Source organism: Rhinolophus sinicus, chromosome 14, assembly GCF_057876585.1.
Source record: "Rhinolophus sinicus isolate RSI-liver-muscle chromosome 14, RSI-T2T, whole genome shotgun sequence".
Classification (NCBI taxonomy): domain Eukaryota; kingdom Metazoa; phylum Chordata; class Mammalia; order Chiroptera; family Rhinolophidae; genus Rhinolophus; species Rhinolophus sinicus.
This window is the reverse complement of record NC_142514.1, coordinates 73,774,776-73,800,125: the sequence shown is the minus strand read 5'-3', so window position 1 is coordinate 73,800,125 and position 25,350 is coordinate 73,774,776. Positions and strand designations below refer to the sequence as shown.

The 25,350-nt window shown below is 33.7% G+C and overlaps 1 long non-coding RNA gene across 7 annotated transcripts in view; it reads left to right on the top strand.

Annotated features, from left to right (window-relative positions):
* Positions 1–25,350, top strand: part of LOC141572137 (uncharacterized) — a 408,385-nt gene that overhangs the window by 331,397 nt on the left and 51,638 nt on the right. For 5 of the 7 annotated variants that reach the window (XR_016018669.1, XR_016018667.1, XR_016018672.1 and 2 more), the window contains one exon: positions 24,257–24,348. The exons of the other annotated variants lie outside the window; for them this stretch is intronic. This is a non-coding gene — a long non-coding RNA (uncharacterized LOC141572137). The remainder of the gene's footprint in view (positions 1–24,256; positions 24,349–25,350) is intronic. 7 annotated transcript variants of the gene reach the window in all.

Below are 25,350 nucleotides of genomic sequence, written 5' to 3'. Positions count from 1 at the left end.
GTTAAATAAGATAAACACGATTGCATAATCAAATGTTTGAAACAAAAACAGGATGGAGCAAATATTTTCTAATCTATGGTTAATATTAAATGTAAATAACTTCATTATCTAATGTGCCTTCTGTTAAGAATTAGATTAGTGGCATGCCTGAAATTGAACTTTGAATCTAATACATTTTAGACAAATAACCTCTTCCTTGTCTTGAAATACAAATTATGACCACTAGAGTCATTTTATGAGTGCTAAATATTGCAGTGATTTCTTAAGCAATATTTATCTGTAAACTTACAACCTACGATGGCATTGTCAAAATTTTAGAGCTACATTTGCTTGGGTAATCTACTTAATCTCTGCCAATTGTCAAATTTGACCTGCATAAAATGAAGTAGTATGTCATTTGAAGTATTGTTATAAATATAAGAAATAATGCAAATAAAATATCTCACATAGTGCCTGGGACACAGTGATTATTAAAAGGTAGTTGTGGCTCAGACAATTTCACTGGTGAGTTCTCTCAAGTAATTAAGAAAGCAATAATACCAATCTTACTCAAAATCTTTTAGAAATTAGAAGAAGTGAGAACACACTTTATGTAGCGATCATAATCCTGATACCAAACAAAGACACACAAAAAATAATTTTTACAAGTAGAGACCTTGGGCCGGCCCAGTAGCTCAGGTGGTTAGACCTCCATGCTCCTAACTCTGAAGGCTGCCGGTTCGATTCCCACATGGGACAGTGGGCTCTCAACCACAAGGTTGCCAGTTCAATTCCTCGAGTCCTGCAAGGGATGGTAGGCTCTGCCCCCTGAAACTAAGATTGAACACGGCACCTTGAGCTGAGCTGCCTCCCGGATGGCTCAGTTGTTGGTTGGAGCATGGGCTCTCAACCACAAGTTTGCCAGTTCAATTCCTCGACTTCCACAAGGGATGGTAGGCTCTGCCCCCTGCAACTAAAATTGAACACGGCACCTTGAGCTGAGCTGCCGCTGAGCTCCCGAATGGCTCAGTTGGTTGGAGCGTGTCCTCTGAACCACAAGGTTGCCAGTTCGACTCCCGCAAGGGATGGTGGGCTGTGCCCCCTACAACTAGCAATGGCAACTGGACCTGGAGCTGAGCTGTGCCCTCCACAACTAAGATTGAAAGGACAACAACTTGAGTTGGAAAAAAGCCCTGGAAGTACACACTGTTCCCCAATAAAGTCCTGTTCCCCTTCCCCAATAAAATCTTAAAAAAAAAAAATAAGTAGAGACCTTAACAAAATACTGTCAAATAGAATGCAGTAATGCATAATAATAATAATAATAATAATATAATATATCACAAACGAGTTGGGTTTATTGCTGGAATGCACAGTGAAGCACTTGGAAATTGATATAGTTCACCAGAACCACAGAATAGAGGAGAAAAATCATACGATGATTTAAATAAATGCAGAAAAATTATTTGACAGAATGGAATATACATGTATAATAAAAACTTGAAGTAAAGTGGGAATGGTTGGGAACTTTAAACTGATAAAGTGAACCTATGAAAAATCTACAGCTAACATCATACTTAATGGTGAAATGCTAAAGGTTTTCACCCTAAGATTGATAACTAGGCAAGGGTGTCTACTTTGACCTCTTTTACTTACTATTGCTTTGGAGGTCCTCCTAGCTAGTACTATAAGAGAAGAAAAATAAAAGAAAACCAGATTGAAAATGAAGCGGTAAAGATCTGTTTACAGATGATATGGTTGATTGCACAGAAATCTTAAAGAATCTACAAAAGAACTATGAGAACTCATAAATGAATTTAATAAGGTAGCAGAGCATGGTGTCACTATACAAACTTGAATGTATTTTTTACATGATAGTAAAAAGAATTAGAAAAATAATTTTTAAAATTCCATTTACAATACCATGTTTAAACATAAAATACTTAGGAATAACTTTAGTAAAACATGAAAAACATCTACATTGAAATCTATAAAACATTGCTGAAAGTAATTAAAGAAGTCCTAAATATATAGGAAGAGATGCCATGTTTATTGATTACGAATCTTTATAATGTTGAGATATCAGTTATTTCCCAATTGATGTATAGTTTCAATATAATCCCAACTGAAGCTCCACCAGGCATTTTTGTTTGTTCTGTAGAAAGATGAGCTGATTCTAAAACTTGCATAAAAATACAATGAGTCTAGAATAGTCCAAGCAACCTTGAAAAAGAACAAAGACTTCATGAAACTATAAAACTGTAATAATCAAACTTTGAGTCATGTAACTCAATGGATAGAACTGAACAAGAAATTAACCCATGAGATTCCCTGAAAATAAGACCTAGCTGGACAATCAGCTCTAATATGTCTTTTGGAGCAAAAATTAATGTAAGACTCGGTCTTACTTTACTATGATACAAGACCCAGTCTTATGTTATATAAGACTGGGTCTTATATTAATTTTTGTTCCGAAAGACACATTAGAGCTGATTGTCTGGCTAGGTCTTATTTTTGGAGAAACACGGCACTTGTACAGTCAACTGATTTCCAACCTCAGTGCCAAAGCAGTTCAATGGAGAGAGGAAATTGTTTTTAGAAAATGATGCTGTAAAAAAACCTAGAACATTGACCACTACCTTACTCCATTTACAAAAATTAATTTGAAATGGATCATAGACCTAGAAATAAAAGCTAACGTTATAAAGTTTCCAAAAGAAAACAGAATATCTTTGCATTTTGGAGACAAACAATGGTTTCTTAGGCCACGGAAAGCAAAAAAAATATAAAAACTGATAACACTATATTTAATCGAAGGAAAACTTAAGGTAATCAAAAGGCATTGTTAAGAAATTTACAAAATACCCATCTGACAAAAGATTGATTCCCAGAACATGTAAAACACTTCTACAACTTGATAATAAAAAGACAAATAATTCAATAAAAAAAGAGGCATAAACTTGGTCAGGTACTTCACCAAGGAAGATGTACAAATGGATAATAAATGCATGGAAAAAGTGCTCAGCATCATTAATCACCAGGAAAATGCAAATTAAACCACATGAGATACATCCATTGGAATGGCTAAATTTACAATGACTAACAACACATGTTTGTGAGGATGTGGAGCAGATCTAATTATTACAAATTTGGTGGGCATATAAAATTGTGCTACCACTTTGGACAAAAGTCTGGTTATTTCTTTTAAAACTAAACATATGTACCATGGCACCTACAATTTTACTTCTAGGTATTTTTCAAAGAGAAATTAGAACATATGAGACCACAAAAATACTTGCACAAGAATGTTCATAGCAGATTTATTCAGAATAGCCATAAGTGGAAATAGCCCAGGTGTCCATCAGGAGGGGAGTAGATAAATTGTAAGGCTCATAAATGAAATACTTTTCAGTGTTAAAAAACAAAACAAAACAATACAAAAAACTACTGATTCATGCAACAACGTAGATGAATCCAAAAAACTTTTATGCTGCATGAAAAACTTTACACAAAAGAGTACTCACTGTATGGTTCCATTTATATCAAGTCCTTCAACAGACAAAACTAATTTATGATAAAAATATACAGAACAGGAGGGATAGGGCCAGGGTTGACCAGGAAGAGGCATGAAGGAATTTTGGGGTGGTGTGAGTTTCTTTATCTTGATGGAGGTTTGTGTTATACAAGTGTACATATGTTTGTCAAAGCTTACTGAGTGGACAATTAGAATGTATGTATTTCACTGTATGTTAATTTTGTTTATAAAACACTAAACAGATTTTGAAGTCTGTCTCATGCATGCTGAAGTGTTTAGTGGTAAAGTGTATTGATAATTGCCATTAATTTTTTGAAATGGATAAAAAAATAAAATAGATTGATTAAAGGATAGGGGGATGGAAAGATATATAGGTAGTTGATAAAAAGCAAATATGACCAGATATTAATTATAAAATCTAGGTGGAGGGAAATGGGCTTTCATTGTGTATTCTCTCAACTTTTCTGTGTATATGAAAATCATTTCATCATAAAATACTGGGGGAGAAGGCTATTTTTCTGTTCTAACCATCAAGGGTAGAAATGATGATTCTGTTTTGCAGGTGAAGGCACTGAAATCTAACTCCTCAAAGTCCAACAGAATTGGCATTAAAATTCAAGGGGTTTTAATCCTACAATCCATATTCTTTTTGTGTTGTTGTACCATGTTCTAGATCCAAACACCCAGAGCCCATCCAATAAAGTATGAAGGGGCCTGAAACCTCAGCTGTGATTTGTACCCCTGTGGCTACTGTCCAGTTTCTTAATAAAGTGTCCTTTTTTAAAAAACAAAAATTATTTTTGAGGGGAAGGATGCTTATAGTCAGGTTATTGAGAATACCTTTATGAAGTATCCATAAAAGTAAATCCTAATATGAAATCAGTTATAAGGTAAAATCTTTTTTCCTCAAGGAATTCTTTGTCCTCCTAAGCTCACGTACAGGGAATTTTAGATACAAAAAATAAAATTCCAAGTACCTTAGACTCATAAGCCCAGGCCTATGGGTATCATCTTGTTGATGATGAGCACATCTCCTGCTCAGAGGAGGGCCGCAGGCAGGCCCACTGAGCAGTGTGTGGCAGTGGAAAGGATGCAAAACTGGGTGACTCGGACTCTAATCCCTGGTCTTACTTTAACTGGTCCTGTGACTTTGTACAACTCCCTTGTCCTTTCTCAGCGTCATCCTTGAGCCTGCTTTCCTTATTAATGTGAGGATAAAAAATAAAGCATGTTTCAAAGTTGAAAGAGAGTTAAAAGATAATCAAGCCCAACTGTCTCATGTTATTGGTGAGAAAATGGAAGCCCAGTGATTTGATCAAGGTAACAAAGCCAAACAGAAGCTGAGCCATGCCTTAAAACAATCTGTTCCTGAGTTGTTTAGTGCAACTGACCCATCGCAGTTATCTCAATGCAATAGCTATGAAAACACTTCAAGGATAAATGCACCATAGGAATACAAAGTGTTACTATTGATATGTCTTCATTAAGACACACGTAAATATTACATGTATATTTTTACTTAGACAACATGTCTTCTGGATTATAACATGTATACTATGGTTTTATGTTAAGTCTATAAGTATAGAGCTATGTGTAGATAACAGTCTATCTGTAGGGAAGTGGTGTCTGGTAAAGTTCATTTTTGTTAATACTCTGATTGCTATGGTGGACCTTCCTATAGATTATTTGAAGTGTAATATTCAATATACGTAATAAATTATGAGACAGTGTTTCAATTGGAGATGTTCTACTGGGACCTGGTTGATTAAAAGTACATAAAGCAACTGTGTACAGTATTACCTTTTGAAGTAACAGGACTTTTGTAACACTGTAATGAAATATAAAGGCATGTTTTCAAATATGTTATTTTATTTTTATCCTTGAAAAGCCAAAAGACATTTTGAGGTAAAACAGGCTAAATGAAATTTCTTTAAACCAAAAGTGTATTGGGGCAACTTTTAGATTTTGCATTGCATTTGTGTTTTATAGACATTATAAAACACAAAAAGTGTTGCATAATTTTTACATCTTTATTGAGGTATAATTGAAGTACAATAAACTGCACATATTTAAATGCAGTTGGATCAATTTTGGCATGTTTTTACACTGGGGAAACTATCACCACAATCCTGATAAAGAATATTTTTGTCGTCCCCCAAACTCCTCAGAACTCTTTGCAATCCCTCCCTCCTTATAACTTCATCTCCAGGAAACCATTGACTAGTTTTCATTTTCTAGAATTTTTTAAATTTATTTTTCAATTACCGTTGACATACAATATTAGTTTCAGGTGTACAAAACAACATAATGATTAGACACTTATGGGTGAGAAAGGTGAAGGGATTAAGAAGTACAAAGCGGTAGTCACAAAATAGTCACAGGGATGTAAAGTACAGTATGGGGCATATGGGCAATAATATTGTAAAAACTATGTATAGTGTCAGGTGGGTACTAGATGTATCGGGAGGATTGGGGGGATCATAAACTATATAAATGTCTAACCATTACGCTGTACACCTGAAACTAATATAATATTGTATGTCATCCATCTTCTAGAATTTTAATGGAATTTAAATGTACAATTTTTTTTTGGCCTGGCTGCTTCACTTAGCATGTTTTGTTTTAATTGAAGTATAATTGACATACAATATTATATTAGTTTCAGGTGTGCAACATACTGATTCGACATTTGTATATCTTATGAAGTGATCATCATGATAAGTCTAGAAATTATCTGTCACTATACAAAGTTATTACAATATTGTTGACTATATTTCCTATGCTGTGCATTATATCCCATGACTTATTTATTTTATAAGTGGAAATTTGTACCTCTTTGTCCCCTTCACCTATTTTGCCCATTCCCCTTTCCCTCCTCCAGACTCATCTATGTTATTGAGTGTATAAGAATTTTGTTTTCCTGTTTGTTTGTTTTTTCCTTGTCCTGTGGTTTTCTATTATGTAGATGGATGTGCCATAGATTGCTTATCCCTTCATCTGTTTGTTGGACATTTGGGTTAATTTCCAGTTAATGGCTATTATAAAGAAAGCTACCAAAATTATATGGATATGTTTTCTTTTCTCATGTGTTCATACCTAGGACTAGAATGATTGGATTATACAATGTGTGTATGCTTAATGTTTCATGAAACTGCTAAATTGTTTTCCAAAATGGTTATACCATTTTACATTCCCACCATCAGTGAATAAGAGTTCTGGTTGCTCAAAATCCTTGTCAATACTTGGTATGGCCAGTCTTTTAAATTTTAGCTAATCTAACAGAGGTGTACTAAGTCACCTAATTGTGTATTTAATTTACTTTCCTCTGAGGACTAATGATGTTTACATCTTTTCATCTGCTTTTGGCCATTTGCATATCTTCTTTTGTAAAGTGTGTGTCCAAAACTTTTGTCCGTTTTTTAAAAGTTTTTGAATTGCGAGCATTCTTCTTATATTTTGAATACAAGTCATTTATCTAATATTTGTGTTGAGAAAATTTTCTTCCTGAGTATGGATGGCTTGACTTTTCATTTGTTTAGTGGTGTCTTTCCAAGAATAAAAGTTTTAAGTCTGATTTATCAACTTTAGCTTTAATTGTTTTCTAGTGTTTTATTTGTTCTATTTATGAAAACTTTTCCTACCATAATATTACAAATATATTCTTTTACGTTTTCTTTTAGAAGTTTTATGTTGTACATTTAAATATTTGATCCATTTTGAGGCAATTTTTTTGTTGTGAGGTAAGAATCATCATATTTTTTTCCTCCAGTTTTTATTTTGAGTTGATCCAGCATCGTTTATGGAAATGACTCTTTTCCCCATTGAATTGCCTTGACACAGTTGTTAAAAATCAATCAACTGTATATGCATAGGCCTATTTCTAGGCACTCTGTTTTGTTCCAGATATATAGCTCCATATTTTTGCCAGTCAGCCACATTCTTGATTACTGTAGCTTTAGAAGTAAATCTTGAAATCAGGTGAGGTGAATTATCCAACTTTTAACTAAGTCTTTCCTATTTCCAAATTAATTTTAGAATCATGCTGACAATTAATACCAAAAAAAAAAAAAGCCTAGTGGGTTTTGTTTGGAATTATATTGAATCTGTAGATCAATAGAGAATTGACATCCGTGAACATGGTTCATTTCTCCATTCATTTATGTATTCTTTAATGTACCAATATTTTGCAGTTTTTAATATAGAGGTATTAGATATCTTAGATTTATTCCTAGGTATTCTTTTTATTTTCATTTTTTTTTTTTTGCCACTGATATATTTTATTAGTTTGTGTAGATTATTTCGGATTTCCTGATATTTTTTTAGGTAAACAACCATATAACATGCAAATGTTGTCACTTTTACTTATTCTCTTTGCCTGTTATTCATTTATTTCTTTTCTTGCCTTAATGCAATGGCTCAGTCTTACAGTAAAATGTTGAGTGAGAGTATTGGAAGCAGGCATTCTTGTTTGGTTCTTTATCTGTTGGGAAAAATTAGATCTTTTACTCTTAAGTGTGATATTAGCCATTGTTTTTTCCTAAATGTCCTTTATCTTTTAAAGAAGTTCTCTACTATGCCTAATTTGCGGAGAGTTCTTTTTTTTTTTTTTTTAAATAATTAAAGGGTGTTGGATTTTGTTACGTGCTTATTTTTTCAGTTTTTGAAATGATTATATGTTTTCTTCTCATTTATTCTGTTAATATGGTGAATGGCATTGATTTCTGCATGTTAAACCAAACGAACACTCCTAGGAAAATCCTTCCTTCGTTATCGAGTCATATATGTGTACACACACACATGTGCGCATGCACACACATACATATATAATATATGATAAGGTTACATTTGATATTTTCTTAAGGATCTTTACATCTCTATGAGCGTTATCGATTTTCTTTTTTTTACAATATCTTTTTAGATTTTGGTGTAAGTGTTATGCTGGCCTTACAAAACAAAGTTGGACAGTAATCCCAACTTCTTTATTTTTTGAAAAACAATTATGTAAGATAAATATTATTTCTTCCTTAAAATTTTGCCAGGATTCACCAGTAAAATCACTTTGGCATGGGGTTTTCTTTTAAGAAAAATATTTGATAATTTAATTTCAAATATGTATTCCCTCTTTCTGTTTACCTTGTGCCAGTTTTGCTAACTTGTATTTTTCAAGAAATTTGTCAATTTCATGTAGTTGTCACATATTTTAGTGTAATTCTGTTGTACTGTCTTATTATCCTTTTAAAGTCTGCTGGTTCTGTGCGATTAACCCTTGTTCATTCCTGATATTGCTGATTTGTGTTCTTGCTTTCATTTTTCAATATTTTGAGGGCTTTGTCAACTTTATTGATTTTTACATGTAGCTGTCTATTAGATTTTGTCTGTTTTATCTTTCATTGAGTTTGTTTTTTACTATTTTCTTCATTCTACTTATTTTGGGGTTTAATTTGTTCATTTTCTTCAGATTTTTATGGTGGAATCTTAGGTCATTAATTTTATATCTTCTTTTCAATATAATCATTTAAAGTTATATATTTATCTCTAAGCCCTTCTTTAGGTTAATCCCACATCTTTTAGTATGCTTTATTTTTATTGTCATACAGTTCAAATAATTTTTAATTATCTTGTGGACTTATCTTATATCTATGAATTATTTTGAAGTGTGTTATTTAATTTACAGATTTTGGTGTTTTTCTACGTGGTATTGTTTTCCAATTTAACTACTTTGTGCTCAGAGAATATACTTTGTATGATTTTTAATGATTTTTAATATTGAGGCTTTGTTAATGGATCAGAATATGATCTGTGTTGATGAATGTACCATGCATATCTGAAAGTAATATGTATTCTGAAGTTGTTAGATTAGCGGTCTATAAATGCTAATTAGATCAGAGAAGTCAGTGGTGTTTTTAAGATCTCCTATATCTTTGCTGATTTTTTTTTTTTGGGGGGGGTGGAGGGGAGGAATCTAGTTTTTCTATGAAGTACACAAAGAGGGATATGAAAGTCTCTTACCTAGAGTACAAAGTTGTCTATTTCTTTCTTTAATGCTGATGTTTGTTTTTTATATATATATATATTTTAGTCTGTACTAGTTAGGTATACTGACAGATAATTTTCTACCTGATGAATTGCCGTTATCATTTGAAAAGTTCATTTTAATATCTGAAATTGTTTAATATCTGAAATCTGGCTCTTTGTCTTAAAATTTATGTTATTTGATATGAAAGCTTCATTCCATGCTGACTAACTGCATAGCATATATTTTTTCCATTCACTACTGTAAACCTATTTTCTTTGTATTTCAAGTTTCTCTCTTATAGCCAATGTATAGTACTTCATGCTTTAATGTGCACCTTCCCAATCTGTGCCGTTAAATTAATTAAATCTTTAGACTATGGTTGGATTTAGATTTACCATTAAATTATTTTTTGTTTGCCCCCTCTATTTTTTGATCCTCACTTCCCACTTCCTGCCACCTTTTAGATTATTTTAATATCTTTTCATATTTCATTTTAGTTTGTTTCATGTACATATTTTGTTTAAATCTATTTGTGTTTTTTCTATGAGTTGTATATACCAAACCTTTCAGTCTATTTAGAGTTAACTCTGTACCACTTCACATAAAATGTAGAAAAATCACAATGATAATAAGTTATCCCCCACTGGCCCTTATGTTACAGCTTTTATGTGTGTGATATCTACATACATTGAAAATCCCACCATAAAATAAAATAGTTTTTGTTTTAAATATTTATATGTATTTTAAAGAACTTAAAAGAGAAAATTGTTTACATTATCCAGGAATTTACCATTTGTATTGCTCTTTCTTCATTCCTGACAATCCATGGTTCCCTCTCATATCATTTTCCTTCAGTGTGGAGAATATCCATTAGCATATCTTAAATATCAAGTCTCCTGGTCATGAATTATCTTATTTTTCCTTTATTAGAAAATGCATTTATTTCACCTTTATTTTTGTAGGATATTTTCACTAGACATAGAATTCTGAATTGACAGTTCTTTTCTTTCAGCCATAAGGATGTTCTACAACCACCAGGCCTCCATGGTTTCTGATAAGAAATCCTCAGTATTTCATCCAATTCCCTGTGTGTAATGGGCCATATATATTTAGCTCTTCTCATATATATATATATATATATATATATATATATATATATATATATATATATATATGTTTTCAACCAGTTTGACTATGATGTGTCTGAGTGTGGTTTTCTTCGTGTTTGTGTATAACTCAGCTTCTTGAATCTGTAAATTTAGGTATTTACTAAATTTGAAAAGTTTTCAGGCATTATCTATTCAATTTTTTTTTTTTTCTCAAAACTGCATGATCTCACTTATATGTGGAATCTAAAAAAGTCTATTGTCTTTTAGAAGTGGAGAGTAGAATGTTGTTTACCAGGGAGGGGAAGTGGGGAAACGGGGAGATTTGGTCAAAGAGTAAAAAGCTGTAGGATGAAGAAGTCCAGAAAGCTAATCTATAGCATGACGACTATAGTTATACTGTATTGAATATTGGAAATTTGATAAAAGAGAAGTGACTATAGTAAACATTTCACCATGTGTATCAAATCATGTTATACACTTTACACATATACAATTTTTATTAAAAAATAAAATTTTCTTTCTCTATATCTTGTCCCTCTCTTTCTGATACTCCAATTACATATGTTAGATCTTTGGAAATTGTCCCATAGGTCTCTGAGGCTCTTTACATCTATTTCATTCTTTTTTTCACTCTGTTTTTCCAGACTGGATAATATCTACTAATCAATATCTAAGTTCCTGATTCTTGCTTGCATTATTTCCATACTGCTTTTGAGTCCACCCAGCAAGTTTTGCCATTTTAAATACTGTATTTCTTCCAAAAAATTTTTTCAAGTTTATTTTTCTCTGTTGAGAATTCCTATACTTTCATTCATCTCAAGAGCATTTTTCTTTACTCATGGAGCATAATTATAATAGCTGCTTAAATATCTTTGATAACTCCATCTCCTGGATCATTTCATTTTTTTATCATTTCCCTAGAGAACTGATCATATTTTACTGGTTCTTTGTATAGTGAGTAATTTTAGATTGCATTCTAGATATTGTGAATATTGTGTTATGTAGACTCTATTATAATATCCTATTGTAATCAGTTGGAGATGATTATGTTTATTTTAGCAGGCAATTAAGCCACTTAGATTCAGACTATAAGTTGTGTCTTAACTTTGGGAGCTGGTTCAGAATTCAGTTTATTTTTCTAAGCCTTGCTATATTGGCTTGTGTCTCTCTGGTGCATGTGCAATTTGGGTTTAGAATGAGACTTGTGCAGAATGCTAAAATCTCTGTTCAGCTTGTGAAGCCTTTGAGAAACTCGTTTGAGATTGTTTCATGCATGCTTAGCTCAGGAATTAAAGTGATACTTGTTCATTCACAGAACTAAGGGATCCCTTTCTCTCATCTCTGAGATTCTCCCCAAACTCTGCAGGAGTCCTTATTTCTGGTTCTTCTTGCCAGAAAAACAGAATTTATCTGGTTGTACATCTGCCATGGCTCACCACTTTGCAACTGGGGTCTACCCTTGAGGTAATACTGCACAAGAAAGAAAATAAAATAAAATGGGAAACATCACAATGCAGATTACTTTTTCAGTTTTTGACTCTTATATAATTTGCCTGCTTCTCAGAGTCCCCAGGTGGTTGGTGTTTGTGTGTGTGTGTGTGTGTGTGTATGTATGTATGTATGTATGTATGTGTGTGTATTTATATGTGTGTGTCTTTGTGTATGTATGTGTGTATATACGTATAATTATATAGATAAAATTTAAAGTTTTTAATTGTAATCAGCATAAAAAATGAATAATTAATAGGCTTATCCCACCATTGAGCCAGAATCAAAATGGAATTTTTTTCCCCCAGAAAAACATTAACTCTATGTCAATGTGTAGAATATTTCTTTTAAAATTGGCCAAGCCATTGTGGCAAAGTTTTCTCTTCATGTGCAAATTGTGCAGAGAAGAAGAGGACTGGTTGTCAAATTGTGTCCATTTTATACACACACACACACACACACAATTTAAGAAAATAGCCGTTGTGATACTTTAGATTCCATACTTCAACTACTCTTTGCATTTATCATGATTTCAAAGGTATGGAAGACAATATTATGTTTTTCTCCTCCACTGAGTTATTAAAGATGAAATTGATTATATATGTGGAATGCTTGGAGCCATCAGAATCAAGCTGTATATCATTTAGAGTAGTATTATTACTGTAGTAGTATAGTATGCACAACTAATACTTATAATATTCTTTAAACCTCTTAGGATCAATTCTTTGTGGTGACTTAAATATGTTTTAGTTAAAAATAAAGGGTTTAAGAATTAAGATTAATGACTATATTTCTTGGGAAATGCATATAGTAGGTCATTGACAACTTCCTTATGAAGGTGTGTTTCTATAATGATAAAACATAAACACTAAAGGATAAATTACTATGTCTGAATGATGTGCATTTTGGAAATAGTACTATATTCTTTTGTTGTTTCTCAAAATAATCAGAAGCTAGTGTGAATCATGTAATATGTAGTTCTACTTTTTTTTTGGTGATGATTAAGTGATTCTTAAGAAAATAAAAATGAGGGCAGCAAGGCCATTTCATGTAATAATAAAGTTAATTTTTTTAAAATAAAGTATATATGGACATGAGATAAAGCATGAGATTTTCCATATGTTTAAGATACCCTTTTGACTCTGAACTGGATCAAGTTATTTAACTAGAGACCAGTTACGGAAAATATTGCAGTGAAAGAATTTCCGAATGTGCGCTTTCCAAGCATTTATTCTTGTTTGCACCTTGAAATCATGGATACAGAAATAGCAATTCTCTGAATTTATATTATTATTTGTAAAATGATCCATTATTTAGACATTTTGTAATATGGCAACAAAAATTTTAAAATATCTGAATTTATTTTCTATTTTATTATGTTACCTCTACGGTTTACATGTGGAGATGAGGGTAAGGGGGATCGAATATATGGTGATGGAAGGAGAACTGACTCTGGGTGATGAACACACAATGGGATTTATAGATGATGTAATACAGAATTGTACACCTGAAATCTATGTAATTTTACTAACATTGTCACCCCAATAAATTTAATAAAAAAATAAAAAAAAACATGTGAAAAATTGAGATATAATTTGCATTTGGTAAATACCCAAATCTTACTTTTAATGCTCAATGGCTTTTCACAAATACACATTTAACACATGTAACCTAGATCAAGATATTGAACATTCTGTTACACCTGAAACTTTTTCCATACCCTTTTCCTTTCAATTTCCCCCACCCCCCAGCAGTTAATCACTTTTAACTTTTATCAGCAGGGATTAGTTGTCTGTTCTTAAGTATCATACAAATAGAATCCTACAGTATATACTCTTTTACAGAATGTTTTGAGATCCATGTGTTGTATGTATCAGTAGTTCTTTTATTTCCATTGTTGATGAATATTCAATTTATCAATATGCTCCAGTTTGATTATTTTCTCTTGCTGGCTTATTTCTATTTGGGAGCTATTGTGAATAAAGACACTGAGAACTTTCTTTTACATGTCTTTTTATGGATAGAGTTCACATTTTTCATGTTATGTAAGTTCATTTTAAATTATTTTGAATATAATAATTTGTTGAATTTCCTTTGCATGTCAACTCTTAGAAGATATTTTGCTGTGAAAAGAAAAAATGGTTCCAAGATATAAAAGTCACACTAAAAATTTTCAACATTCTCCCTATTTCAGACTAAGGATTGTCCCTATTAAATTCTCCTGTACAAACTGTAATAAATAAATAAATAAATTTTGTAAATCTATTAAAAGATATAAAAATTAAAACATACCTCATATAAAAAATTCTTTTTCAAACAACTTATATGACTATTTCACCCCTCAGAGCCAAAGCACCTGGTTCCATATCTTTTCTCCACTATGCTATTTCACTATCCTACATAATAAGCAGTTTAGGTGCTCATCTCCCTATGAGACTGAAAACTTCTTGAAGACAAAGACCATCTGTGTCTTACTTGTGTTCTGTCTGTATTATCGAGCACTTTTCCTTGCACATGGCAGGTATACAGTTTATGTTGAGTTAACTGAATAAACCACCTTTTGTCTAGGGTGTTTATTTTGCCTTGCAAACGTCATTTTTTGCTATGGAAACACAACAACACTTAGGTTTATCTCAGGAGTTTACTATTCCCTTTATGTCTTAAGTCTTTTGTTTAATACATGACTTATCCCAGTTTCCTGTTTACATAGGGTAGGCTTTTGATGAAAATTCATACTACCCAAAACCTATAAAAGATTTCTGTTTTATTAATTTAATAACATTGTTAAACTTCACCGATGTGTCATTGAGAAAACAACCTCAAGTGAAGATTTTATATATATAGTATATATATATATATATATATATATATATATATATATATATATATATGTATATATATATATATGTATATACACAAACATGCACACACACAAATATACATATATGCACACGCATGTATATTCTTAATTCATCTTTGCTTTTAAGTTATGTATACTTAGTGCACTATTTACTTAGTGTGTAGAATAGAAACATCATTTTATTTATCTATTGTCAGTGTTGGCAAAAGACACAGTATCTGTTTTATACAATTAAAAGACCTTGAAATTATGCATGATTTTTCACTACTACTGGGATTTCTAGTTGAATCAAAGGTCATTATTCTAATGGTCTAAGACCTCTCTTTTTTTTCCTAGTAGATCTTTGCAATGCCCATCTGTCTGGTTCATAGTATAACCTTTTTTTGATAGGAGCAGGGTGGCAGATGGACAGCAGATGGGAGTTTTGCCCTGCCTTGTGGTTCAGATTCTGGCCCAGGCAGAAACTGTCAGGGACTGTCAGTTTGTCCTCACAGCTTGTGGGCTCCAGTACTGTATTTGGCATTCCAACCAAAGGTCTGAATTAATGCCAAGATGGACCAGGTATTGGTCATTGTGACTAAAGACAAACAGTAAGGGTGGGGACACCCAGTGGGTCTGAAAAAGCACTTAAGAGGAAATGTCTTTTCTATTTCACCCTATGCTGATTTTCAGGACTCCAGAGTCAGCTCCTGCTCAAGATTAAAGCTGCATAATTAGGAAAATACTATCATCATGTAGGTATTTACGTATTTTAAAAATATAATTCAGTTTCCCAAAAGCCTTGGTTTCGCTACAGAACAAGCGAAGAAACAAGTAAGAAATAGAGATAGACCGACAATGAATGGCTTGATCCTTAAACCAAATGTTTTTGTCTAAATTGCTGGACAACTTGTCATCGTCTGGAATTCCTAAGGGTCCTGCATGATTAAAACTTGGACTAATGATAACATTTTGAATACAGTAACTAAAACTGCTTCTACCAAAGCATTAAAAGACAGTTCATGAGATTGCTAGTCTTTACAAGGGGAAAAAAGAAAGTTTTTTGTGTTTTTTTCCATGCTGAACTATCAACAACGCGTAGCGTACTCTTTTTTTTTTTTTTTTTTAATTAGTTTCAGGTGCACAAAACAATGCAATAGCCAGACATTTCACCCCCCACAAAGTGACAACCCCCTCCCCTAATCTACTGCCCTCCTGACATTGTACATATCTTTTTTCTTTTTAATCTGTGCATAAATTTGCTGCTTTACAAGTGACTCTCTTCATTTTAGGTAGAACCCAGGTTGGAGTAAACAGGTGAGGCTCGGTAAATCCTACTGGAGGGTATGCCTTATGTTGACCATAAATAAAGAGCAATAATGTGTCAAACTGTAACCCGAGCTGGGTTTTTTCCTTACTTATTTAGTTTCTTTAGACTTAATGCTTGGGAGAGATCACATTGTGTCCTGTCCTTGAGCCTAGTCTCAATTTTGATTAGTAACAAGAGTTTATGTGTCACTAATATGTGTACACAGATCTTTTAAAAATTGTACATCTGAAGTATAGTAAACTTGCGTATTCTTTCTAGCAAGCCATCACTCACTTATCACCCTATATAGTAAAGGAGACCCTTAGAATACACCATTACTTTACTGTACTCTAAACTAAATTGAAATATTGTGCCCTGCTGGTTAATAATATTTCTGTTCACATAATAGGTAAATTATGACATTATTACACAATTTATTAACACAGATTGTTCACATTTGAATATTTTCTTGTGTTCTGGGAATTAGAGGTCACTTCTACATATGTAATAAATTATGCTGTTCCAAATTATATTAATGTTGGGTTGTTATACTCAAATACATTATGGTTGCATTAGTTCAAGATATGCCTTCAATGTAATTTAGCTACCTGTAGTATTCGCTACCATAGGGCAGTTGAAATCTTAAATTAGAAAAGATTGCTGGCAATTATTTACCTAAACCTTGAGTAATCTGTGTATTATAAAGTGAATATACATTGTATTCCATGTTCCATCAGGTATTCTTTATCTTTCTTTTCAATTTTCTCCTTTCCTAACTTAATAAATATATTGAAATTTTAGGAAACCGTGCGTATGTTCTCTGGTGAGTGTGTGTGTGTGTGTGTGTGTGTGTGTGTGATTATCCATTAGGTTATATATTTGACAGATGATCAAAATACCTTCATTTTGGAACCTTGACACTATATCTGAGCTTCCTTGAAACCAACTCTTTTATTCATTTTTTTACAAAAGAATCTTGAAATAGAAAAACCCTTGTTACAGTGCTGCCTGCGCTGGCCTAAGGACTGTGTTACACCCCCGCAAGCTATAGATGTACTTTAATGTGGATCTTGCTAACGTGATTTCAGGTGAGGTGTGGACAGGATCTAATTAGTTGTCAATCTGTAAATGCTTGGACAGAGGCTTACTTTGAAATTCTCAATCTGACTGATCCTACCACAACACTCTGATCCCAGATGGCTGTTTTATAGTGAGTTCCTGTGAGCCACAGAGTTAAGGCAAAGTTATGAACTTGAAGAAACTAAGCAATCTCTGTACTTAGTCGGTTAGATAGAAGCTCTACCTTGCAGGTATGTTGTCTGCTTTCCCAATATTGTTCCTGCTTTTGGGAAGCAGCTCTTGGAAGGTTACAACCACACTGAGCTATTCTACAGAAAATTTTAAGGTATCTTACGTTGAATGTCTTCCATAAGTAGCTAATTTCTTGATGTAATCATCCTTTAGGTGGTATAGTGCTTATAGATTTCAAAGTGCTGTACATATCCTTTATCTCTTGATTTTTAACCCTACCCCCCCAACACTGGTAAGCAGAGAAGAAATTCAAATAACAAAACAAATCAAAGTTTGGCATCCAGTTTGATTAATTATTGCCTTTTAGTCATAGCCATTCCTACTGGATATATAATGGCAACCTTGAAAAAGGTCCTGAACTTCAAGAAACTTACATTCGAGTGGGCAATGCAGACGATGAATAGAGCCAAATTTTAATAAGTAAATGTTACCACAAATACTAAAGCAGGCAAAAGTGCCAGAAAGAGGAAGAGGGGCTGCTATTTTATGTAGGGTGATCAGAGAACACCTCTCTAATTGTGTGCACATGTGTATTTATATTTTTCATATTTAACTTTTCTATTGAGATATAATTTACAGATTTACGGAATAAGAATAGCACAAATTTTAAGCATACAGTTTGGTGAGTTTTGATGTTACCTGCACCCATATCCATATATAGGGTATTTCTATCATCAGAAAAAGGTTGTTTCTGCCCTTTCCCTGTCAGCCCTGTCATCTTCGCTCCCTAAGGCCACCACCATTCTGACCTTTTTGCCACAGATTAGTTCCGCCTGTTCTGAAACTTTGTACAGTACACAGTCTTGTGTGGCTGAATTCTTTCTTCCTCTTAAGATGTTCATCCATGGTATTGCTCTATTGTGAATAGTCCTTTTTATTGTGTTCGGTTGTCTGGACATACCTGAGTTTGTTTATCTATTCTCCTGCTGATGGGCACTTGGATTGTTTACAGTTTGGGGCCATTTTGTAGAAAACTGTTAGGAAGATTTTTGTATCAGATTTTTATGTATATGTGTTTACATTTCTCTCAGGTAAGGACTAAAACTAAGTGCTTAAGTTTATAAGGAACACCCATACTAGTTTCTAAATAGGCTGATTTCCCCTTCCACCAGCAATGCAAGAATTCTGTTTTTTTCACATCTCCATAAACACATGGTGTTGTCAGTCTTTTAAACTTGAGCTACTTGAGTGGGTGTATAATGGTGTCTCATGTGGTTTTATTATTGAATTGTAGGATTAGATAGAAGTTCTTGGTCAGATATGTCTTACGAGTATTTTCTCCCATTCTGTAATTTTACCTACTTATTTCCCTAAAGATGTCTTTCAAAGAACAAATACTTTATTTTTGATGAAGTCTGCTTTATTGTTTTCTTTAGTTGTCAATATTCTTTTCTCCTCTCTAAGAATATTTTGCCTTCCCATGATCACAAAGATATTCTCTTGTGTTGTCCTCCAAAAGTTTTATAGTTTAATTTTGATGTTTAGAACTATGATAATCTAGGATGCATTTCTATGTATATAATGTGAGGTGTGGGTAAAACTTTGTTTTCCTCCTAAATAATTATCCAATTGTTATAACATCACTGGTCGAAAATATTTTCCTTTATGTATAGAAATGCCTTGGTTGAAAAATCAATATTTTTGGCTTCTGTTTAGGATGTAGAAAGATGAAAAGAGCATTGTTTCCACCCTTACAACAACAAAATGGTAGAAAGTTTGCTAATGCCTAACTTTCTTAAACCCATGAGAGAGCTACGGTCCCAAGGAAACTGACTAAAATCTGAAGGACAATTAGCAGTAAGTAGGTTTATTAGAATGGTAAATATTGAAACCAGAATCCCCCGGATTCAGAAATGAATACAAAGTGAAGACGATGGTTCACTAAAAATATCCCACTTTCCCCAAAAGTTTTGATAAGAAGAGAAGGATTGGTGCACAGGTAGTAAGTGACGTGGGAAAAAGGATTGACTTTTAAGGATAAATGTGATTTGAGATACCTTTATAAGACAAAGGGAAGAAGACAGCGGAATGGGAAAGTGTCATTATAAGAAAAAAATAGAGAAAAAAATAAGGAAAACGCATAAAGTGGTAAAGGAGGTTTGTTAATGTACTGAGATATGTACTAAGAGTTCCTAGTAGTACAAATACCCTTATATAAATATGAAAAGATATATAATTTGCAGCTTCAGTAAATTCTTTATGTCAGATAAAACCTTATTTATAAGTATTTGTTTTATCCTGGTCATTCATAAATAAATATTTACTAGTAAAATACATATTTATATTTACAGACACATATATTAATCTCATATCTTCCTTGTAATTTTTATTTTGAATGAGCTAGCCAGGAAAAAGTTGTTTCATCTTCGCTGACGTGTACTGATATGCACTCTGTCAGAATACAGCTTTTTGGTAATGGTGCAATAAACAACTGTCAGTCTGATGCAGTACTATGTAACAGACACAATAATTCAGTCATTTCATCTTACTTGACAAAAAGGAAAATGGCTTGAGAAAAGGCAGCCTAGAGTACCAGGTTGAAACTCCAGGTAAGGCAAGTTTTAGGGTTTCTACTGTTACTCTGATGTCTCTGAGGGCAAACACGGTGTACGCGTTCACGTCTTTATCATCATTCCTAGCATAGAAGATGCCTCAGAATGTCAAATGTTTTGAAAGAGAGTATACATTTATGTAAGTCCATTATCAACATTTGAAAGCACATGGCTATGTAAACATTTCTAATCTTATATTTGACAATGAGTAGAACCTCTGGAAATTCTAGAATTTCAAGCACAGCCATGAAGTTTCAGCTGACTTTAGAGATTTAGTCATGATAGCCCTTTGCTCTGGTCAGGCTACCTGGCAGAAGCAGTGGAAACGTGCATGCCTATGCTTCTAAATCTTTGACTGTGTGGATAGGATTGTATGATCTAATCTAGTCCCATAATATCCGTCTTATTCTAAATATTCACCCCTTTCGATAGTACAAAGACAGTACATTATTTTAAAATATGCATTTCTCTCTACTCAAAACATGGGAGATGGGATTGTATCTATATCTTAAATAGTAACACATTTTAATAGTAGAAATGGGATTGACATTGGGAACTTTAGGTTGGCTGTCACAGTGGATCATGTAGAAGAACTTGGCCAAGTTTATCAGCCATATTTGGCCTGGTTTTCTGCATATGTTTGCAAGATGCAAAAGCCAGTTTGCTGCTTGAGGGCACAGAAACCTGGAGGACAAGCGTGGAACTTGTGCCATTTAATCCATTGGGTGTCTTTCTTCTGCCTAGATTTTGCCTAGAGAGGACTGATTATACCAGTAGACTATAAACAGAAGAATGATGCTTCTCTTTGCCTTTCATCAGCTACAGATTTTTATACAATGTTCTTGTCAAGCATTTTTGGGAACACAGCTGCAAAAAAAAATTCAGCATGAGCTTTTTGGTAAAAAATACAGTTCTAGGTATGAATGATTGAACGAATGAGAATTAACAAACTCATTTTCTTCACTTAGGAGTTCTCAATTCCTTGTGGAAGTTATCACTTAAAATGGGACAGCATGAAAATATTTGTATTCACATGAAGTTAGTCCCCTATGTAAAATATTTCAGAATTTTTGATGACTCAATCACACAATTAAAGGTCATATAGTTATAGCTGATTCAAACCCCAAAATGAATAGAGATGTCAAAGCATTGAACATATTGGATGTTTACACATGAATAAGCAAGATGACAGAATTTGTTTTCAAGCAGATCTATTTTTTTGCCTTTGCATAGTTTTGGTAGTTCTTCAACTTGCAATTTTCATAGAATATTTTTTCATATTTATATTAGCATGTAATTGGCATATATATAATTACATAGTGGCGTATGTAAAATAAATGCTGCTCCTTCACACAAGAGGAAAATGGGTATGGGTTTTTATTTCCCTTACTAAAATATATCTAGACTATTTAGTATTTCGGAGATAACTGTAGTTTTCCTTTTTAATTGGAGTTAATGGTTTTAAGTGATGCAGCAACCCATTGTTTCATTTTTAAGTCAGTGATCTTAATATTTCAGGGCAGGTATTTGAGTTTCAGGATTTGGAAGAACAGAAATTTTGACACATTTGTTACTTTTTGCCTTCACCACATTTGGTGTTTGAATACTATCAACACTCTTTAGCTATCAAAGGAAATTGTACACTAGTCTCATAAAACCTTCACATAACCAGACACCGAAATACTAACTCAATGTCACTACATAACTCTGGGGGGATTCTCCCTGTACTCTTCTCAGATCACTGGAAAATGTTGTATTTGAGGAAGGTGTTTCAATGAAGTTACCAAATTTATTGTTTTAATGCTGTGTGTGTGTGTAGCCTACTGCAGTTGCTCCAAAGAAGAACTGGTTGCAGTGCATTGAGGTTGTTGAAAGATAAATTGGCCAGTGATAAGTAGGCAAGAAGTGGAGATGGGTGACTCTCATGATTTCCAAGTTGCTGTATACTCTAAATTTCTGTCTTTCCCTTTGTAATTTGCAGATTTATTGAGAGAAGCATTTTCAACGGTCTAATTCTTCAAATCCCAACATGTGCTGGGACATAATGAAACTTCTACCTGTTAGAATTAGTATGAAATTCTAGTAACTATTTGAGGTGTGAAAACAATTGATTTGGAAACCCTGAGAATCTCATGATACTTAAAATCATACAGTACTGACCTTGCTTATGTGTATTATAATTTGTCTTTCCCACTGTATTGTGATTTCATTAAGAGCAGGGCCAATTACCTTTTTAAAATTTCCAATCCCTGGCACAATATTTGTTGTATCGGAAATATTCAATAAATGCTAGTTTAATGAAGAAAATAGTGGATGAAGCAGCTTAATGACTCATCAGGATATATCTGTTTGGTAATCTTCATTGAAGACGTGTTTTTTTTGTTTTTTGTTTTTTTTATAATTTTCTTTGCTTAGGTAAGTGGCGTGAATTCATATCCATATTTTTCCCTTCTGGATCGACTGATGTTGTCAAGGAACTTCTATAGTCATAATAAAAAGAACACTGGAGTTATAATACAAATGAGTGCTCGAGTATAAATTTTGGCTTCACTGCTCACGTGCTGTGACTCACTGGGAAAATTATTTATCTTCTCTGAACCTTCATTTCACCATCTCTAGAATGGGTTAATATCATCCACTCCATATGATTGCTGATTCACAAAGTTACCTTTCTTCCTTTATTCAGGAAGCTTTTGAAATTCCCCATAATATTAAACTGCCTCGCTTATGTAGTAAGGATAAATTTTTGAAATATTTAATAATGCTTTTGAAATATTCCCTGTAAATCCTGTTGCCCAGTAGCTGCCACAATCATAAAATCAATGGTCTTTATTGCATTAGGTGTGCGACAGATACAGTCTAGCTTCTGGAACAAATGTGTCATTGTGCATTTGTCAGAAAAGTTTTTACACAAGCCAGGATTTGTTGAAAATGCTAAAGCTGTCATTTTACGTATTGAGAAGAAAGCCTAAGGATGTAAGACTAAAGTTTATAAAAGTGGGACCCAACCACATAGGAAGGGAAGGTCCCAGTGGTGCAAAATGATGCTTGGTGAGAGATAGGAAATAGAGACAGAGAGGAAGGTGATCTAAAAAGAAAACAAGAAGGTTGAGGATGGAGAAGAGAGCAATGGAGCCTGTGTCAACCTGTCACCCTGGAACCCAAATGCTTTTTGGGAGTCTCTAAACCGCATTGGCCTGGGCAGTAAAGTTGAAAAGTGGCCTCTGAGAAAGGGCCACTCTACTCACGTCTCCTCCAGGTACCGCATGTCTTAGAATTGGCCCAGAAGTTCTGGTGGGGCAGAGATACTGAACTGAGCTTATAAACGGAAGTCATCACACCTTACAGGGGACCAGTGTTACAGCACAAGTGAAATCCGGCAGACACTACTCCTCTGCACCCGGGGTCCTTGTACTGGACACAGCTGTGTCTCTGAGATCAGGAGTGAGGAGTGAGAGCTGAGATGAAGAGTCTAGTCAATTGGAGCAGAGAGAAGCATCAATGTCCCATGCCTATGCTGAGAGGACTACTCCCAGACACTTCAGAAACATATGTAGTGAGGGTTAAGCCCAAAGCCCGAAGACCAGGCCACATTACTTGTGCCTCATTCAGGATGCAGCAGCCCACCTGAGAAGGACAGGAATGGAAGCAGATGCTTTGCCTCCACACCACAATATTATATGATCTTCCTGCTGTGATGCCAGTCTGTCAGGAAAAGGGGGGAGGGAACGAAAACACAGAAAGTGAAAATTTACCCCCAACTGGCTATTTTCTGAAGAACCTGAGTTATATCAAATGAACAAGCTTTAATTTTTTTTATTTTTTTTTAAATCACCAAGTGAGAATGAAGTCTTTTGAGCAAGATAGGCTTAGTTATGTGATGGGAAACTAATTTTTTTTAAATTGGTTTTTGCACATCTATGTTATAATCAGTAAATTTCAAATCAGTCACACTAGTCTGTCTTTCTCTTTGTTTGTAACTTACATATGTATAGTGTGCTCATTTATAATTTACGAGTTTTTAACATTTTATGGTGTACAGAATGCTTTCACATGCACCCTCTCGTCTGTTTCTTACCATAACACAGTGAGGTAATGTCAGTATTATTATGTTTCAGGTGGGGAAATCAAAGACTTGTTCACACCAGATAACTGACGAGGGAGAGGGAGAGGGAGGAGAGAAAGAGAGAAGAACGAGAACAGCTGAAAGGTCTGATCATTCCATGCTCAGGAACCACTACACCTGCTACTGTGTTGGGCCTCATTTTATTTCTCTCTAAAACTCTGTACTCTGTTTACAGTAGAATGGTTATTTGTAAGGACCACTTACACATTTTTCTTTTTAATTGTAAGAAATAGTGCCACAAAGCTCTATCAGGATGTATTTAAGTAAAATATTCTCTTGTTATCTAGCATGCAATGATTCTTTTGATTTGGTTGTTTTAGTCAAAATCTCAGAAGAGTCTGTCTTAGATGAGAGTTTATGAGTACATCTGGACAAAACAGAACAACAACCTATGGAAAACTCATTCTGATCATTTCACACCCAGGAAAAACGCATAGAACAACAAAAGTCAATATTTTATAAATTCAAGGTCAATATTCGATGTCAGTGTCAATAGTGTATGAGTTCCAAAGGATGTGTGTTACTATTAAATTAGAAATGAATCATTCTTATTTGATATATAGTGGATTTAGCCACATAATGGACAGAAACAAAGAGAATACAAAGGATAGGGAGCAGACATAGCTCGTAAGACAATTGCAAACCTCTTATGAGTTTTGATACAAAGTAATAGAGACCATCTCATCTCCTGGGCTATTTATTTATCTTTAGCATTAGTGAATTTATGGCTTATATTCTCTACCTTGATATAGAGTCCTGATTTGCTGCATGTCTTTGCCCTGCTTCCGCAGATACATTTCAGGACAGTGACTATGCATTACAGGTTACATATCTATCACGCAGATCTTAAATAGATGGGTGCTATTAGAATTGGGAGAGCAGCTGTAATTTGATGTTCAGGGAAACTTTTCCCTTTTAAATATGTTTATGTATTGTGTATCACCTTTCATTGTAAGCTTTTCCCCCTCAGTATTTAATCTAGTTTAATTTGTTGAGCCATTGGTCATGATTGTAGAAATCAATCTGTAGGTCTTTCATTGTAACGTAGTTTGTAACCAGTCAGGCTCATGGAGAACTCAATTTGTG